The sequence below is a fragment of the Triturus cristatus genome, chromosome 7, assembly GCF_964204655.1.
Source record: "Triturus cristatus chromosome 7, aTriCri1.1, whole genome shotgun sequence".
NCBI classification, from domain to species: Eukaryota; Metazoa; Chordata; class Amphibia; order Caudata; family Salamandridae; genus Triturus; species Triturus cristatus.
In genome coordinates, this window is record NC_140590.1 from 1,448,848,607 (window position 1) to 1,448,868,191 (window position 19,585).

The window sequence follows — 19,585 nt, forward strand, 5'->3', positions numbered from 1 at the left end:
CCAAAAGAGATCTTCCTTGTTTTACTACAAACAATTTTGCTGTAATCTTCCTGTCTAAGAAACGCATCTCAGTTTCTATACAACCTAACACAGGAAGCTTTTCACCACAATACCCCTCTGGAATAACATCGGTGGGCTGCAATTCATTCAAATTACCACCTAAACCTTCCCAAATAAACTTGTCTATGATAGTAAATGGGGAACAAGAATCTGCCCATACGTGTACATCCTTGTTCTTAATTTTGATGATGCATTTGGGAGGACAATAACTATCTTGTTTGTTAGTTTCACATTTGAGAACTTGACTTGACTCAATAACCATAACTTCAATATCCTCATTCTCACCCTCACTATCATAGAATAACTCCTCCTTGTGAGGCATATCGTCTTGAACTAATGCATTTACAGACTTAGATGTCGCAGAAGAACTAACACTTCTACACCATCTTGCAAAATGTCCTAACCCTTTGCATTTATGGCATCTTGTTTTAATTGCGGGACAATAGGTAGCATCTGCTGTGTGTTTCGGGCTTCCACACCTATAACAAACTTTAGGTTTAAATCTCACACCTTCTGGTCTGTTGGAAGATATAGGTTTGACTTCTACTTTTTTTGTATTTCTTTTTATGTTATGTATAGTATCATCTTCTTTTACTATTTTTGGGGAAGGTGTATTTAACTCTTTTACATATCTGGAAGTGTTTTCCATCCGTTTGGCTACCGATAATGTTTTATCTAAAGAGGGATCCTTTAAACCTAATAATTTTTCCTGTATTTTTAAATTAGACATTCTGTTAATAAGTTGGTCCCTAATTAGATCATCTCTCATATCATTAAATTTACATGTAACAGCCAACATTCTTAAATTTGCTACATATTGTTCAATAGTTTCTCCTGCTGCCTGTACACGTGAAAAAAACTTGTGTCTCTCCACCACCACACTGACTTTTTTTCCAAAATTTTCCTCCAATGCTTTCAACGCAACTTCAAAAATGTCAATGTTACTGTCTCCAGAAGCTTCACTATCGGTGCTGGTTTCAGTCACAATGGCTTCCATTGAAGGTAATGTTTTTAGAACATTTCTTCCCTCCAAGCCTAAAAATTGTTTTAAAATCGCTAATTTTCTTTTTGAAACATAGTCGTCACCCCCAATGGCTTCCAAATAAGTTTCAAAGGTTTCCTTCCAGTGCTCCCATAACATGCACGGTTCACCAGGACTTGGCAGAAAGTAAGGTGGTGCTGGAATCACTTGTGACGACATTGTTCACACACAGTTGTGGTGGATTTCTAATCAAATTTGAGTGATGCTACGTTCCTTGTAATGCTTCTGAGAAATTATTTTTCTCAGGTAAGATGAGAAAAAATAATTATTATTATTATTATTTTTTTTAAATCCTTTGTTTGTTATAGTAGATAAATAAATAAAATTTATAACATCTGCGTAAAAATAATAATAATAATTCCAAATGATATGGAATAAGATTTCTTTTAGATTCCTTTCCTCCTCTTTTAAACTGGATACATAGCTTCGAATCTTAGTCCTTTGTTAGTGTTCTTGGTAACCAAGGAAGTAACAATAGTCCCTTTTCTGTGTTTTTACCCAGGATCCCTCACGAAGAAGGAAGAAACCCTCCCGTGGCTTCGAACGAGGAAAAAACCATGAGAATGTTGCTGCACGAAGACTCCAGGTACGTGCACGCTTGCTATAATTTGAACAATGCAGAAATGCCGATTTACTGCTCGAGTGCACAAATTGAAACAAAATCCTTTCGGCAACTCCCACACAAATCCCTCAGTGGTAGAAACAGTCGTTTGCCGATTCGTGGGGCACAACTCAACGAAATCCCTCGCTGACCCTCCCACAAATCACTCGATGCCACACACCAGCTTCAGGACATGCGCGTCAGCGCAGCACGAACAAAGCGACACAGCTGAACCCAAATTGCTCAGTTTAAAAGCACCAAACGCAGCTCCCCACAAGGTATCAGCTTGGCACTGCGACAAAAAAAAGTCAACAAAAGTTTGTTGCTATGCGCGCAGGATCGCTCCGCTATCTATTAAAATGTGCCCTTTCAGAATATATCCATTGCAGATTGAAAGCACAAAGTACAGTCATAGATGATAGCTCTATCAACGCAAAAGAGCGCTTAGTGTCACTTGAAACAAAAAAAATAATAATCCAGGGGTCACTCACGGTCCAAATAATTTTAACTCGACTGTCCAAAGTACATTCTTTGTTGGGTTGTTTCCACGCTCGTCGCCAGTTTTGGGAAGCAGGTAACTCACGCTTCTTGATGGAACAGGAGTTTATTAGTAGAAGAGTACAGACCCCTGGGACACCTCTGCCTACAAGTCCAACTGCAACTCCTCTGCCACCAGTTTACAAACAGATGGATGTTGCTAGGGGACCACAGTATTCCAATTCATCATGACATCATGACAACCATGGTAACTATTACAAAACAAGCTATGTAAAATACAACAGTTTTACATAGCTAAGCAAAACAAAGTCTCACCTGACTAAGGCCGCAGGGGCTCATAAGACATTGCTGCAGTCCGTCCACAAGCACGTCCTTACATTTGCTTCCATTGAGTAAGTCACGGCCAGCGAAAAACAACCCTTTAAAAAAACGACCTTTGAAAAATGACCTTTGAAGAACGGTCCACTTGAATTAACCAAACTTCTCTCGAGTAGGCAATAGCTTGATGAGTTACGGAGCACACTAAGCAGGAGACTGATTAACTCCATCACAGCTCGAGATAAGCACAAGAAACACTTTTCCCAGAATGAAGCACAGGACCACTTATGGTAATTGTGGCAGGATGGCCCTTAACGCATGAGAGGTGTAACTTTAGTTCTCATAGTCTGTCTCCACAACACGAAGTCAGCATAAGACAGAGGAAAAAGGATAGGCAAATGTATTGCTGTTGAGGCAGGAACCTCCCTCCTTGGGCGCAAAGCGGGAGGATGACAAAATCAGTGCCACAATCACTGACTGCAGCAGGGAAAAGTGAATCTCTTTCATTCTCGTCACTCCTCGGGAAAATTCCACTAATAGGAGGCACAGTCCGAAATGTAGATGGACACCGTAGCAGGAGATAAACGCCTCTTTCAAGTCAGCAGGGCAAGAAGAGCAGAGACTGGCACATTTGGTTGGGGCGACCGGTGAAAAGGTCTCTGGTGGGGCTCAGGGGTGCCAGTTTGCTTAAGAAGTGAAGCACTAGTTGGAAGAGGATCTTTACCTTGGAGTTTGTTCAAGATTGAAGTTTCTGTGAGGTGGCACACGCAGGTTGTCTTCAAGCTCGTCGCCAATAGAATGTAGTAACTGAGTCCAGGCTGGTTGTAGTAGTTCAGGAGATTTTATTGTAGATAGTTACATGTTCTGTAGATCAGCTCAGGACTAGCCCCACCAGGAGTAGCCAGCATGCTGCTCAGCCCCTGTCAACTGTGACTTTTCTTGACAAGCTCCCAAGATTCCATAATGCATCATCACAGGAACATTCCACTGGTAGAGCATATGATAAATAACAATAAAGACAAGATACTACATACTTCCTGGGCAGGGGCGCTCTTTCTGGTGGGGAAAGTTCTTTCTTCATTTATGGTGGTGCTGACTAGTATTTCCCTCGCAACTTAGGTCCTCCTCTCTTTGCCTAGCTGTTTCTCACTTTCTCCTTGGCTGCCTCCTGAAAAGGAGATGGAGAAAGAAAATAAAATCATGAGCTCATATGTTCACCACTTCATAAAAATCAAAAAACAACTTTAAACATTAAGTAGTAAATGTGACAGTGAATAGCAATATGACATAACTAACTCCCATTTGCAACACAAACTTCTATAATTAATCTGAAACCTTTAACAGTGGATGACTATGTATCAATATATTCAAACTAACCGTATAATGCTTTCACAGTTTAAAACATAGTTTTATGTATGATATATGAACAGAAATGACAGAGGTAGGCCTTTTCCGAGCCATTGAAGGACCACCTACCTACCTCCATCCTGCTGCTCTTTTGACTTCAGTAATACCCCAATTAATTGGGTTTTAAGAAGAAAGGGCCCTCAATTTCCCCAAGGAGGGATTGGAGGTAATTGGATAGGGGGCCCTACATAATTGTCTTCAGCTCTCTAGGAGACATGAAACAAAGCTAATCAATGCAAAGTGGACTGGTATAAGGCAGGCCATAGCTACACGCTGCCATGCAGTGGGTGCTCATACATGAAGACCCACAGAGTGCCTTAAGTGCTGGGAGGACTTCCAGCGCTGGTTGAATTTTAGGGCAGACAATGTGTGTGGTTACATTTCCAGTCCCCTATGCAGCACCCTACGCTCTCCGTACTACAATGAAAAGTCCTGAAAACAGCACAACTGACTTTCCTCGCTCAGCTGGAAACCAACGACCAGCAGAAAGCTGGTTTCTATTTCAATATTAAATAAATGAAAAATGTACCAGTGCTTTGAAAAGTTTTATAGTGTCATATCAGATGTTGCATTTCAATGTTGGGAGTGTTTTATGTTGTCTAGTAAAATGTGACCTTGAATGATTGTTATCAACATATATATCTGTCCTTGGAATGTTTTTTAATTGTTTTAAATACTTTATAGTTTATTTGTTTGCTCAAAGAATATTTTTCTACTTAAAATGATCTATACAGTTTACCTCACTGTTGATATATGTCTTTAATTTTTACAACTGACTTTCTCATGGTAAATAGGCATAATACTTATGAACTAGGAGATGTTATACTAGTCACATACACATCTTAGTGTCCTGGATAAGACATGACTACTCTGCATTTACGTAAATGGAGAGCCACTGCAGTAAATCTCATAGTGGGCCGTAACACCTGTTGCATTTAACCCAAAAGAGCTAGTAGCAGAGATGCCTCAAGGGGATATTTGATAATTTTAGCTAGTGAATTTAATATCTGTGTCCACTAGTTATATATATATATATATATATAGAATACTAATACCAAGTCAGATGTTTAAAATTCACATGTGTAGCCATGCACTTCTGTCTGTTGTGACTTATTGGAAGGTCAGTTTTATACAGACTATCTGAGGTATGGTATACTTCTTTTATACATTTTAATTGTAGCAACTCATGTCTGTGATGCATTGACACCATTGCCTTCTGTCCACATCAGGGGGTCCAGCATTTATCATCTAGTTTTGTCCCAAAGTATAATCCCCAAGGCCTCCTTATGGTTTCATCTCTGTGTACCTCTCCTAGCACTGTACATAGCTTAGCTACTCAGGGCCATATGTAGGAAACACTTTTGCGATCGCAAACACTGCGATTCGCAAGAATCTTGGTGTTTGCGATCGCAAAACTGACTGCACGTATGTAGGAGAGGTGTCCGCAGCAAAAAGTAGCGATTCGCTAATTTAGCGATTAGCAACTTTGCGTAAAGCTCAGTTTGCAAATAATTTAGCGTAATCGCAGTCTGCGTTGCGGTATTTGCGGAAATCGCAATTACCACATCGCAAATTGCGTATTCGCTAAATCAGATTCTCAAAAAAATCGCAAATAGCGATTCATCAAAATTCGCAGTTTAGCACTTCTCAATTACCACCAACTCTGAGCAGGTGGTAACCAAGTGCAACCTATTTAAACAGGCCCACAATGCCACAGGGACTTCACACCATGGCTGGGCTGTACGTGATAGCCAGGAGGCTGCGAATCAGGGATGCCATACAGAGAAGGAGACGCCATGAAAGGATCTACAGAACACGCATCACCCTTTTCCAACTGACCGATGAGGAGATCCATGTGAACTACAGGCTGCACCCACACAGCATCCTGGATTTAATAAAGGAGCTGACACCCATACTTCAACACCCCACACGCAGGACACACTCCATTCCCACCCATGTGCAGGTGCTGTGCTCACTGCACCTCCTGGCATCAGGGAGTTTTCAGGGGGTCATTGCCACAGCAGGTGGTGTCTCGCAAAGTGCACTGTCGCGCTTCCTCCACGCTTTCTTGGATGCAATGGTACAGAGGCTGCATCACCACATACAATTTCCTAGCACACCACAGGCACTAGATCAGACCAAGCAGGATTTCTACCAAATTGCCTAATTCCCCCATGTCATTGGCTGTGTAGATGGGACCCATGTCGCAATCTCTCCCCCATCACATAATGAGTATGTATTTCGCAACAGGAAGTCATATCATTCCCTGAACGTCCAGGTAGTGTGCAATGCCCAACATATAATCACTGATATTGTGGCCAAATACCCTGGAAGCACACACAACTCATTTATGTTTTGCCACTGTGCATTACATCGAAGACTCACAAATGGTGACTTTGGAGAGGGCTACCTGCTAGGTAAATGCATGCCAAACACACACAGAGGCAGTAGAGTGATGCAGTGGCAGGACACTATTGACCCTGAATCTGCTTATGCCCCGCAGGTGACAGTGCGTATGCTGTACGAGACTACATCCTCACACCGTACCTGAATCCAGCTACTGCAGGTGAGAGGAGGTACAACAACGCACACAGAGCCACACGCTGTGCCATTGAGAGGACCTTTGGAATCCTAAAGAGCCGTTTTCGATGCCTCCATAAGAGTGGAGGAGCGCTACAGTACAGCCCGGAGACATGTTGCAAGATAGTGGTTGCCTGTGCTATGCTACACAACATCGCTACCAAAAAAGGAACCCCAGTGAACCTGACAGACTCTGAATCATCAGATGAGGATGGACCAGCACCACATCGCAGTCCGGCAGGTGGTGATGGTGCTGCTGCCGGACGCATGAGACGAGATGAGATCACACAAAACTACTTCTAAGTGAGTAATGAGGACACAATGCGACTGATTTTTTTCTTACAGGGATGTTTATTTCCTTATCTTCAGGAATGAAGGTATCATACATTGTGACTTTATAGTCCCTGCATGCACTTGTTTGTGTCACAGTGCACTAACTACCATCAGCCACTGAGTCATCATTGACTGTGTTGCTTCACACATGGCCATCAGTCCCTTGTGTCCCTTCACCTCCTCCGTGCACCGCCTGTTGAGCCTCGCTGTGCCTGCGCACTGCCCTCCCTGGAGTCATCATCCACTCTGCCCTGGCGTGCACTCCGGCGTCTGTCCTGTGGAATTGGGGGAGTGATGCTGCTCCTGCTTGATTGTTCATCAGTGTCCATGGCACCAAGTGTGCCTATGCCACCTGTGGCAGTTGCGCGCATCTGGTCCACCGCATGTGTGACTTGCACCAGTACCCTGCCAACGTCCTGTCAGCAGTGGGCCATCTCGTGCTGCATGCTGACACATCTTCTGGCTAGCAGGGATGTGGCGGTTGACTGGCGGTTCACTGCCCTGGTATATAGGTCCAGCCGTGGGTGTAGGCGATGTCTCTCCCGGCGCCGGGCTGCCCTGTCCCTCACGATCTCCCTGCACAGGCCCTCCAATGCACCAGTCATGGCAATTACACCTGCGCGCAACTCGGTCATGTTGTGGTTATGTGCAGCCATTTGGCGTTAGATTGACCGTATCCCCTTTACTTGCAGGCGCTGTTGCTTGAGCATGCTGCCCTCAAGGCCCGAGAACACCGTGTCCTCTTCACCAGGAGCAGTGCTGGTGGACGGGCGTGCCCTGCGTCTCATCCCTCTCCCTACTCTGGAGTGTTCAGGGGACAGTGGTTGGTGCTGTTCTGCACGCTGCCTGTGCACTGGCTGTTGCTCCTCTACTGTGGCTGGTGCCTTTGCCTCCAACAGTGGTAGTGGTGGAACGACATTGCGGCGCCTGCATGGTGCTGTGCCTGCCGTTCTGGCTTCGCCCTGCTCATCCTGGCCTGCCTTGTCCTCCATCTCAGCTGTTGCCTCGCATTCAGCCTCACTATCCTGTGTTGGTGGTGGTGCTGTGGATTGAATGGCACACATTAGTTCTGTGTCCTGTGTGGCATTTGTAATGCATTACTTTTACACAATAAATTCACATGGGTACTATCTGTCTTTGTCACTATCTGCATGATGGAGTCCTCCCTATTCCTCCTGGCTGTGTCTCACTGGCACAGTTATCAGTGCATGTGACTACATCTCCCATAATGCATTTCTAGGTGTGCTGTGTGACATGTACTGGAGTTGCAGTCAGGTTGCCTTATGGGGGTTGGGGGTGGGTTGGGGAGGTATCAGGGTGTTTTGGCATGCATCTTACCTTGTCTGGCGTCTGTGTGTTCTGAGCTGTCCAGGTCAGCCACTCCACTCACACTCTCAGGCTGCAGTGTGCCCTCCACCAGCTCCTCCAGGGGCGTTGGGTCTGTTGCAGTGGAAGGCCCCCCACCGTTTTTTTGGCCTCTGCAAGTCTTGTGGCCACCCTCTCCTTTGACCTCTGCCGCATGTCATACCACCTTTTTCGTAGGTCCTCGACACTGCGGTGTGTGACACCAATGGCATTTACTTTCTCTTGGATGTCACTCCATATCTTGCGCTTTCTGGCCTCTGGAACTCGTAGGGAACTTTTCCCAAAAAGGAGATCATGGCTGGTGACAACCTCCCGTGTGAGGAGCTCCAGCTCCCTGTCACTGAATTTATGTTTCCTCTTCCTTGCAGGTTCATCATGCTGCTTCTCAGGCCCCTGGGACTCCATTTGGCTGGTTTCCAAAAGCTGTGCAAAACTATTCATCTCTCCACACAGGCTCTGACTCAGCTACTGGCTCACTCACAGCTGCAGGCAATCAGGTGCAGCATGGGCAGTCACACTTCCTGGGTGTGATGTCATCATTCTGCACCTGAATTGCAGATTCCCGTTTTTGCGATTCCTTATTAGCGATTTCGCAATTACGGAATCGCTGTTTGGGTAATCGCAATAATATTCTGCGATTTTTTGGGAATCGCTAAATTATTGCGAAATTATGCCTACATCGGAATTTGCGATTCCGAAATTGCGATTCGCTAAAAAACGCAATTTGAGAATCGCAAATTCGGTTCTACCTACATATGGCCCTAGATCTTTGAATTTCATTACAAGACCGGAGGCTGCCATTATGCATCATATCTTTTATTGCCAACCACTTCCAGCAGCAACAACTTTCAAGAACTTTTACACATCTAGAACTAGAACACTTTAGGCACACTATAAATAACTCCTGCATAGAATGTACTTCCGCCTTTAAATGCTGCTTAAGTACCACAAGAGTGTCTATTGTTCTAATTGGTATTGTTTATTTATAATTGAGTAATATAAATGTATTTATATGGATGATATTGGGCTTGGTAATGTTGAGCGAAGTGAAGTATGTGTTGGGCTTCTAATTGTCAGAAGCTGGAGGGTGTGTGTGTTTAATTGAAATGAATTCTTTGTAGTTATTTATTTTGTTTAAAGTTAGCGCCTTGCCACAATTTTAAACATTGTCAAGATATTTATAAAAAGGGAAGGTTGTTAGCACAGAGACGCAGAGGCTCAGATTGGCAACCTTTTCGGGCGTTGTGAAGCTCGCACTGAGGCAGTTCTGTACACGCACATATCGGATACTCGGAGCAGCTTAGCTTTACAAGCGGTGTGTAGCTCCCACTGAGGCAGAGCTGCCCGTGCTTACATAAGTCCTTGAACATGCACAGGGATCGGGGTACAGCTTACCCGTTGTCATCAAAGCATTGGAGCTGGCAGACTAAATAATAGGAGATAGTGTATGCGCTCGGCAAATTAAATAACGTGCAAAGTCTCACGCAACTTGGAGGCCATTTTAAAATGGTTAGTTTATTCAGTATTATGAGGATTGTGGAGGATACGTTTTTAGGGAGTGAATGGCTTCTGCTCAGGAGAGTGGAGTTAGCATTTCAGAGGAGAGGTTGAGCCAGGATAGTCTAAAAAATTGATCCAGCAGGAGATAAAGTCTCATGTGACAGAGACAATTAACATGATAATGTCAAGGAAAAGGAAATAGTTGGAGGGAAATAAAAAGCTTGGCTTCTGGATTGACAGCCACCTCACTATGGATGACAAAGTAAGAAAATGAGCAGCTGATGTTTGGGCCTGCTTAGGACACTAAGGACGTTTCTGAGTTGTGTCCCTGTAGAACTATAGTCCAAGGTCTTGTGCTGTTCTGTCTTCACTAAGGTAACTAAGTGTATCTGGGAAGCCCTTTGTACGTGGTCAAGTGACTACAAGTGGTTTAGGATGCTGCAGCGTGCACTCTGTTAAGGATTCTGAAGCATCATTCAGTTTCCTCATCTCTTACAGCCCTTCATTGGTTGCCAGTATTCAAGAAAATTACATTTAAATCTCTCTATCTGGGGGGGCGTAGTCTGCCGCGCAGCAGAATGGCCGCTCTGTGAGTGAGCTCCGCCGGCCAGGAATTAATCCTTTGAAAATCCTTGCATAGCGAGAGCTGTTGAGGCGGATATTATTGCCTACGGGTGGCGGAACACATGTGGACCCCGGCGCTGTCGTTCCTGTGCCCTGCGACTATCCGGAGGCTAAGCAGCGTGGTATTTTGTGAAGCCGCCAGCTGCCCGCGACCACCCGGACCTAGGCTCGAGCTGTGGGCGGGCAGCCTGAGAATCGAGCCCGCGGCTGCTAGTGAGCCATAGGCCGCAGCCTTGGGAGAACGGCGAGATTCCCCTGCCCGCAGCATTCCGGCGATTTGCAATCTGCGTGCTGCCTGAGGGAGAGAGAGAGAGCTTGCGGAGTGGTTGGCTGCAGCCGTCCTTCCTTGCTGCTGCCCGGAGCTGCGTGGGAGGAGAAGCGGGCTGATACATCCTGAACCCCGCCATTTTGTGATCGTGCTGTGCCACGTACAAAATCTGCAGCAGTGGAGAGGGTCGGAAGCTTGGTTCTGCCACTACGATTAAGACCGTTGTTGCCGCCGAGTCGGCGCTTAGAGGGGTTGCGGCATCAGCGTGGTTGCAGGATTTGGCACGGATTTGGGGGCCCTCAGTGAATTGTGCCCATCTCACACCCATATGGCCGGCTAAGCCGTGTTAATCGTGTGGCACTGTTGGTTGTGGTGTGGTTCTCTGGCGGCCGTAACAGCCGAGGTGAGACCCTTACAGACCCCTGTGGAAGTACGGACTACTTGCGTAACTACTAGCAGGCCGGCACGGGCTGCGGTGAGACGCAAAGCACTGGGGGGCATATGTATCAACATCACCATTTGCGATTCTCAAATAGCGATTTTTAAAGAATCGCTATTTGAGAATTGCAAAACGGGATGTATTAAAAAAATTGCAAACTTTTAGCGATTTCTTAAAATTCCTTAATTGCGATTAGCAAATTGCGAAATCGCAATTAAGGAATACCTGCCTATTCATTTCTATGGGCCAGGAGACCCATAGGAATGAATGGGAAGTAATTCTCAAATAGCGAATCGCAATTTGCTAATCGCAATTTGAGAATAATTTCAAAGGTGCAAGGGTGTCATGATGACACCCTGATGCACCCCTGAAATGAGCGTGTGTGTGCATATGGCGCACATACATGCCCTAAGGGCATGTATGAGCGCCACATGGCACTTTGTAAAATTCAAAAAAGTGCATTTTGAAAGGAAATCGCAAATTACCACCAACTGGAAGTTGGTGGTAATTTGCGATTTCTTAAGGATAATTCGCACAACTTGGGTGCTTTTTACATATCATTTAAGAAATCGCAATTTGCGATTTCTTAAATGCTTACGCAAAATTAAGAAATCGCTAAATTAGCAATTCCTTAATTTTGCGATGGGATTTGGCTCATACATCCCGATTACCGATTTTTTAATCGCAAACGCTGTTATTTTGCGAATCGCAGCGTTTGCGATTAAAAACTCATTTGATACATATGCCCCTGGGTGTCTTCAGAGACATTTGGGTGAGAGAGGAGTGTGGGCCTGGCCGACGGCGCCTCTACTGGAATTAGGTGACGGCTGGGCGTGTTGCATGCAGATTGACCCTTATCGTGCTCTACACCCTTTTACTATCTCTGCAACATGGGGAAACAAGACGCTAAGCAACCAAAACTCACTTTTGAGAACAAATGTGCCACGCATCATACTGAATCAGACCCGGATGCGCAGGTGGACGGCCAACATGACACGCACCCAACATGAGAGGACCTACGTACTCTCATGTTGGAAATGCGCTCCAGCCTGTGAAACATAACTTGAAGCTGGACAGTGAGTACGCAATTGGACTCTGTCAAGACCCAGGTGAATGTCCACGAGACCTGTCTTGATGACCTAGAGAACCGCCACACCGAATTCCACGAATTCCAGGTGGAAACTAAGGAACAGCTACAACATATGGACAAACTACTAGGAGTTCTCCTGGCTAAGAACGATGATTTGGAGGCAAGGTCGCGTAGATATAACCTACGCATTACCGGTATTCCGGAAACTACTGCCATAGCCAAAATGGAGCCCTTTGTAACAGATTTACTTCACAAACTTTTTGATCCCCACTTATCCCCTGTTTTCGTGGTGGAGTGGGCACACAGATCCTTGGGGTCGAAACCTCCAGTTGGGGCAATGCCTCGACCCATCCTGGCGAAGCTATTGATTAATCAAGATAGGGATCTTATCTTGCGGCTGGCTAGAGAGAGGTGTCAGATCTCGCACAAAGGCAATGCCATTCATTCTACCCGGACTTCACCCCTTCTGTACCGGCGGCACTTCGAGAATTTCTCCCTGCTAAACGTATCCTTCTGCAGGCAGAGATCCCTTATTCCATGCTATACCCAGCCAAGCTAAAGGTCTCGTATGATGGCACATCTCACTTCTTCACTGATGCGAAGTCCGCATTGAAATTTGCCAAACATGTCGGAGGGATGAAAAGTAAAGAAACCCGGGGAACCGAGATGTCTGCGGTCGGCCAACTTAGTGACAATGACTGACATGGGTATCATATGGCTTCTCCGCCTGGGTGATTGTACTGCTATGTTACTGGATTGGGGAGGTGCTGTACGCTTTGTTGATATGGGGTCCGGGTTACACAGTGTGTCAACGCTCTTTACTATTTAGTGTTACTGATATAGACCAACAACATGCTCCGCAGTACTCCTGGCCACCCTGTGCGAACAGGGTGGTTTGCCGGTCCTGGTGCGCCCTCATGGGAAGGTTCCCTGTACCACTTTGTGGTTGCTTGAGTCTCAGTTTCTTAAGGGTGGGTTTTCTACAACCTGATTGGGGGTTGGAGTGGGAGGTGTGTGGAGAGTAGGGAATGTTTTATTGTTTGTTGCCAGTATGATTGCATCTTGTGGGTTGGAATGTATAGTCTATAATTGGAAGCTGTTTAGTCTCCACCGCTTAAGCCACATACGTCAGGGTATTGTGCACGACATCACGATACAACACTACATTTTCTTACGTGGATCATCAGAAGGCTGAATGACAGTAGGAAATCTAGACTCGTACATGCTTACTTATCCAGATACACTATAGACATGTGTCTATTGCAGGAGACGCACTTAAATGTAACACCATCACAGAGGCTGCGACATAACAGGTGGGGGAGTGTGTACTCTTCTATTTACTCCAACTATGCCCGTGGAGTGGCCGTGCTGGTCAGAAAGGGAGTGGATTGGCGGGGGGTGGTGAAGTATATGGAGATCCCGAAGGGAGATATATCCTCATACAGGGTGTGCTGGGGGGGTTCCTTTGGTTATTGTAGCGGTATATGGTCCAAATGTGGACTCCCCCAACTTCTTCCAGGTTATCTGGGCTACGATCACAGCAACAGGTTGCAGTACAATACTGTGGGGAGGGGACTTTAATGCTATCCTAGACGATGACATGGATAGGAAGGGTGCGATTCGCCCCCTACACCCAGCTGCCAGCGCTGCCTTAAACGCCATCGTCTTGGATGGAGAATTATTAGACATATGGCGTAGGAGACACCCCTTAGTTAGAGAGGGCACTTGTATTTCTGATCATCACAGTGCTTGGTCCCGCCTGGACTTTTGGTTAGTGTCCTGCGGTGTCGCTGCTTGGACTTCTGACAGTTTGCATTTGCCGCGCTCCCTATCGGACCACGCCCCATGCTTATTGAAACTGTCACTCCCGGGTTCGCTCCCCCGTGTTTTTTCCTGGCGCCTCCCGCCGTATGCCCGGCTTGATGCCGCCTTCAGGGAGGAAATACGGTTGGATATTTCTGATTATTTCACCCGCAATATGGGCTCGGTGGCTACTGAGGCCACACTCTGGGAGGCATTCAAAGTAGTAATCAGGGGTCAGTGTATTGCCCGGCAGGCGGGTGTGTTAAAGGCTATCTGCAGTACAATTGCCGCACTGGAAACTCAGATAAAGGAACTTAAGGAGCAATATTATTCCACAAACGAGCCCCAGGCCGTGGCACTACTGAAATCCAAATTACTGGACTTCGCTGAGAAGGCTCAGCGCGAAGTTAAGTTCTTGGAGAAATACGCAGAGGCGCGGCGGTATGGGGAAGGTGACAGACCAGGTCGCACTTTAGCTAGTATGATCCGACCCTCTCGGTCAACTGCATTCATTCACGAAATTCACACCTCACAAGGTGCCATTGTCAGGCTGAAATTCTAGACGCGTTCTCCACATTCTACTCTCACTTGTATACTACTACCCAGGAGACGTGTCCCGAGGGGCTGCAAACGTTCCTTGACTCTTTGGCACTGGTCTGGTTCAATCGAACCCATAGAGAGTATATGGATCTCCTGTTCACTGTGGAAGATGTAGCCCAGGTTATAAAAAGTTTACTGCTAGATAAGGCCTCTGGGCCTGATGGCCTGACCACGTCCTTTTATAAAACCTATGTGGAGGAGCTAGCACCTCGGCTGTTGGCAGTATATGAGAAGGCCCAGGAGGTTGGAGTGTTACCTCAGTCCATGAGGGAAGCGATCATCATTACTCTTTTAAAACCCGGGAAGCTGAAAATGGAGTTAGATTCATACCGGCCATTATCGATGATAAATGTGGATGTTAAAATCCTAGCTAAGCTGATTGCAAACAGATTGCAGCCCATGCTTCCCATTATTGCACTCCCCGACCAGTCGGGATTCATTCCCGGGAAGTCAACTTCTTACAATTTGCAGACTATATTCTCGGTGCTGCATAATTTACACCCAGACATACGAGCTGTGACTGTATTCTTAGACGCCACCATGGCGTTTGATACGCTCGAATGGCCATATCTGTTTGTAATTTTGGGTCGCATGAGGTTTAGCCCGCTCTTCATTAACCGCATTAAGCTGTTATACACCTTACCCAGCGCTCGGGTTAGGGTAAATGGCTTACTATCAGACCCTTTTCTATTTCACGTGGCACCAGGCAGGGGTTCCCCCTCTCTCCTCTGCTCTTCGCGATTGCGTTAGAGCCCTTGGCTGCCCGCATCCGGCAACATCACACAGCCCAAGGCATAAGGTTCAGCTCCCGGAGCCTCCTAATTTCCCTCTATGCAGACGATGTGACACTTTACGTCGTCAATCCAGAGGAGAACTTTGACCCCATTTTGAGGGAATTTATTTGGTTTGGAGGTTTGGCGGGCATCTTCATCAACTGGGCCAAGTCGGTGATATTTCCACTGACAGATGGTACGCCCCCGGTGACATCTGAGTACCCTCTGAGATGGGAGGCAGAGGCGATTAAATACTTGGGGGTATGGATAAGTCGGGATACCCAGGAGGTGTGGAATCTGAATTACGGGAGGGCTGTCATGTGGTTGGAGGAGAAGGTTAAAATATGGTCTGGGTTACCATTGTCTCTGGCTGGAAAGATAGCATTGGCTAAAATGGTCGTACTACCGAAGTTTTTATACCTATTTGTTAATATATCATTCCCTCTCACACAGCACTTTTTTAATACCTTGAAGTCACAGCTGATCTCCCTGGTGTGGGAGGGTGGACATGCTAGAACATCTTGGGATTTGTTGACACTCCCGTTGAGGCAGGGTGGTCTGGGCGCCCCGGGCATGCATCTTTATGCTTTATGCGCCCAGGCTCAATTCTTGCACTACTGGGTCCATCCGACGCCCTTCCAGCCTCATGCAGCAGTTGAGACTACCGCCATGGCTCCTGTCCCGCTAAAGGTGGAGATTTACCAAAAGTCACGTCGCCCTCGCGGAGACATAGACACCTCTGGGACTCTACGTTGGGCATGGGACGAGTTGCGCAAGAGAGCGTACATCTCGTTATATGCTCCCTCCATTCCCCTAGCACAGAATCCAATGCTGCCTTGCATCCATGGTGGTGTCAGTAAGACACAGGAACAAAAGATGCAACTCCATACCTTCGACGACCTGTATCCGGAAGGTACGTTCCGGACCCCCCTCACCCGGAGGCGGATGAGGGGCACGCGGTGCCATTTGCTGAGTTATTCCTTTATCACAAGTTGCGTGCGGCTTGCCGCGCCCTCTGGGAGGGTTTCCCGCTGACCCCTCCGCCCTTGCCTGCACTGGAAAACTTGCTGAAATCCCCATCTCCTCGTAAACTCATTACACGGCTGTACACACACATGCAAAACATGCCCCGTTGGTGACACCTAAATCCCTGCAGAACTGGAACAGAGAACTCCCTACTTCGTTTACTGAAGCCCAGCGGGATTTCTGCTGTAGGCTGCTTACAGAGCTCTCCCTTAACTACAAGCTTCGCTTAATTCACTTTAAATATTTGCATAGATTTTATAGAACACCTGTGAGTCTATATTGTATGGGACTCAGGGAGGATAACAGCTGCCGGCACTGCAGATAATCTCCCGCCTCGTTTTTGCATGTAGCATGGAACTGCCCCAAAATTGCTGACTTCTGGTCCCTCATTTCCACCTCAGTGAATCAAAGTCTTGGCACGTCAGATGTCCCGTCCCCCACCCTAGGCCTATTAGGCTATGTTAAGGATACACTGCCCAAGCTGCGTAAATTGCATGCGCTCCTCTTGTTGGCAGGTTGCAGTCCACTGGGGCCGAAGGAAGGTGCCCTCCATTAAGGGATGGATCACTGATGTTACATATGGTCACACACAGCTAAGCACATTCTGGGAACTTATGCCCCCTACTTCTATGCCTCGAGACATCTGGGAGCCATTCCTGACCTGGGCTCAGAGACAACAGGAGGCTACTGTGGGAGAACGGACGAGCGGTACTCAGACTGAGGCATTGATATGATGGGGTATGGACTTCCACCTGCTGTTGAGTCTCCTCTTCCTCCTAAAATTCTGGATAATTTGGAATTAATTAGACTGTGTCGGTGATGTCCTAAGCCCTCTATGCGGTATTATACCATGTGCTTTTAATTTGTTGGGTTTTTCCTTGCTGATTCTTACAAGTATTTGGATATGTGATGGATATGTATTTTTTTCCATGGAGGTGGGCAGTTGGGGCGTGAATTGCTGCAGTTGTATTATGCACTGTATGGACTGTGACTATTTCAACTCTTGTACAGAATCGATATTATGCTGGCCTGTTATGTTGTAAAACGACCTTTTCTTGAAAATGTCAATAAAACAAATTTAAAAAAAAAAAAATCTCTGTCTGGCCCATCAGGCAATGTATAACAAAAGCTGTCCCCTAATACAGTGGTTGCTAACCCCCTACAACACCAAAAGGTCATTATACTCCGCTGACCATAGGCTTTTCACTGTGCCCAAAATTAAGAAAGCCAAAAGTGGTGGGTACTCTTTTGCCTACCTGGCAATCCAAGCTACTGCCATTATCCTTGAGAAAGATTAAAGAAGAAATCATATTCAGTAAACTTCTCAAGACCCACCTTTTTGAATGATGTGCCCTACATCATATACTATGGTAATGGACATGGCTTTCAACTCTGGGATAGACATGCGCTTTGCAAATGCCTAGCATAGCATACCATAGTATTTGGGGTCTGGAGACATGTTTTGGTCTTCATCAAAGGATGAAGAAGTAATTTAGAAATGAGGTAAGAGAAAACACAAAACAAAACATATTGAGTGACTAAATCAGGAAAGGATGGTTTAAACACCATCAAGAAGAGAGGTGTCCTTAGTGGCACACATGGAAGAGGTGTACTTAGCGGCACAAAGGTGAAAATGAATGAGAATTATAACAATATTAAATTAAGCCATGGGTCAAAATCAGATTATGATAGCTACATTGATGGATATATTTTTTATTTGAATCAAAATGATGATTTTGATGATTAGTTGGAAGACTTTGCAGGTTCAGGTAGGAGGAGGTGCTGGTAGACCCATTGGTAGAACAGATGTTTTCTCCTTATGATATTTGTCATCCAAGGAGTGGAGAATGGTGGTCCATGGAGCACATTAAGTTCATTAGGGAAAGGATTAAAAAGTCTTTAGAAAGGTGGAATGTGCTAGGCCTGTGATTGAGGACAAGGTCTATTGTACTCCGAATTTGAATCCAGAGATAATTGTGTACTTGTTTTGTTTGGGAAGAGATCCTTCTAATGGGCTTGAACGATTGTTGGAGCAGTGCCAAGACAAACTATTTGATGTATTATGTCCTCTGGCATGCATTTTGGATATGTCAGAAGAGGCACAAGTAAATGAGACTCCAATTGACATCGATTTGCTGCGAGTATGGCGTCAAAGAGCTGTTGTAAATGCAAATGCAGGAATTTTGACAGAAAGAAGGAAAGCCATTCTTATGAAAATAAACCCGTAATTGGTAGATTTTACTGAGAGATAGGGAGCCAACAGTACAGAAGGATTACTTTTTGGTGAAGGGATGATTAAGAGTAAAGGGAAATACGTATCTACATTCACAGCTTTGGACAAAGCTCAGTTTAACATGCAGAAAATGTTTGGAGGAGGAGTTTTTGGTGCGGCTGGCAGAAGGGGCCTTTATGCTGCCCAACGATTCCAAAGGTCTCATTATTCTTCATTATTCCAATCAGAATAGAGGATAATAGAGTGAGTTACAGAAAGTTAAGAAGTCTTTTTAAGATTACTATTTGATATGCTGATTATTCTGGGGTAAGATACCTGAAGTATGGAAACTGACATAGAGCTAAGTAGGAGGAAAGGAAGATGGTGGATTGACACCGCTATGATGAGCGCCTCTCATGAATCGCTCTGGCACCACCGCCCCACTTACCCGTTTGCCTTGATGTGATGTATGGGCTGAGCAGCCTGCTCTGCTGGTTACTTTTCTACACCCGATGTTCTGGCGTCACGTCAAAGTCTCACATCACCACCTCTAGCTGATTAGGGAGGTGAGGTGGTTTGTCAGGTCATTCAATACCGCTCTGTAAAAAATCAGCAGTGTCTCCCGGAATGACCCCACAGCATCCTAGCGCTCAACGGGTGGATGCGGTGGGCGCTCAGCTGCCGCAGCAGTAGCTTCAGGTTCGAAGATCTCCACAGCGGCAGTGGAGATGGTAGCACCAGCTGCACCAGCGGCAGTGGTACATGGCGGCTGGATTTCCGAAGCTGGTCCCGGATCACTGGTGGAGAAGCCAATCCTGAAGCTACTCCAGCCAGGAAAGGCGTCATGTCTACTCCAGTCCTGTGGGTCCGAAAACTCCACTCCAGCCTCAGAAATGGTGGATACTTTGCTCAGGACCATGCAGGAAGGCTCAGACATCTGCATGGCATCCTCATCGGTCCCAGGGGTAGCTGAGTGCCCAAACCTCACCAGGGAAGGGGATTTATATGAGGCAACAGGAATCGATGATATGACTTTGGCGCACAAT